This window comes from Penaeus monodon, chromosome 15 (assembly GCF_015228065.2).
Source record: "Penaeus monodon isolate SGIC_2016 chromosome 15, NSTDA_Pmon_1, whole genome shotgun sequence".
Lineage (NCBI taxonomy): Eukaryota > Metazoa > Arthropoda > Malacostraca > Decapoda > Penaeidae > Penaeus > Penaeus monodon.
In genome coordinates this window covers 18,794,185-18,795,447 of record NC_051400.1, presented here as the reverse complement: position 1 = coordinate 18,795,447, position 1,263 = coordinate 18,794,185, and positions in this window count along the sequence as shown.

Genomic DNA, 1,263 nt, shown 5'->3' with positions numbered 1-1,263 from the left:
AATATCAGCGTTTGAGGATTTTTCAGGTAATTTCTGCATATTTTAAAAAATCTTGATATGCTTAATCATGAGGCTTTGTTTTCTTAAGCCAGGTTAATTTTAAATCAATATCAATTTCAAAGCTATTCAAGAATTATATGACTAAGACATTTAAGTTCATTTATATTATCGAAACAGACATTCCTAACCAAAAAATATTGAAAATATTTGTTCTTAAAAATCTGTGAACTACTCGAGTTGTATAATACACACACTACACTTGTTAATACGCCATAGGCACGTATAAGCTCTGTTTTTTGGTGTGTTTCTCCTATGCTAAGATCTCCATAATTATTGATCTCCACCAGAAAAGTTCTAAAGAAGCTAGTTCGAACTTGTCTACATAGGTATTATTGCAAAGGATGTGGAAATTTAATTTGTCATTGAATAAAAGAAATGTACTGTATTCTTCTTAATTCTGAACACGTACTATAAACAAGACACATGTGAAGAATAACATCATTATTTTAACCTGTATGAATGGAAATAGCAGTGTATTAAGAATCGGGATGAGGACACGCTGCAGAATACAGAGGAGAGCTAGACTTCTCTTCCCTGCACTTTTTCCTTCTCTTTCCACCTTCATTTCCGTTCTTCTGTTTTCCCATAATAATTCGCAGAATATTTCAATATTTCGTGTAGCAGTACGTCTCTTCCCTGTACGCATGTTATCATGTTGAATGCTGCTCACACTCTGTGACGTTTGTATATTACATATATTAGCCTTACCATCTCTTCTTTCATTATTATCCAGTAAAATATATACCACAAATATGAGACTCACCTTACTACTAGCCCTAGATACAGTGGTGTCCCTCTTGATTGTTTCTGAGCCACCAAGGGCAAGATTTTTTTCAAGGAGAAAACATTTTACTTTTGGTCATTTTTAACAGTTTCAGTTGGAGTGTAGTACGCAGCACAGAAAACGGTATTTTTCTGGACACTTACCCCCTGCCATAACAAAAATATACGCCACATTCAGAGGCCCTATTTTCTTTTAGCATCCAGCGGACTAGAATCTAAATGCCCGCACCAGATATGGCTGTTCTGACGAAACCGTATTTCGTACACAACGCATCAGGGCCTCTCAAAGTGACCATGTTCATGGTGAATAAATTACGAAAGCAACTCGCTGGCCACTATGTGTTCTTATACATGCATGAAGCACAAACAAACAAAAAAAATATGTTCTGAAACTCTAAATATGGTTTAAATCCCACCAAA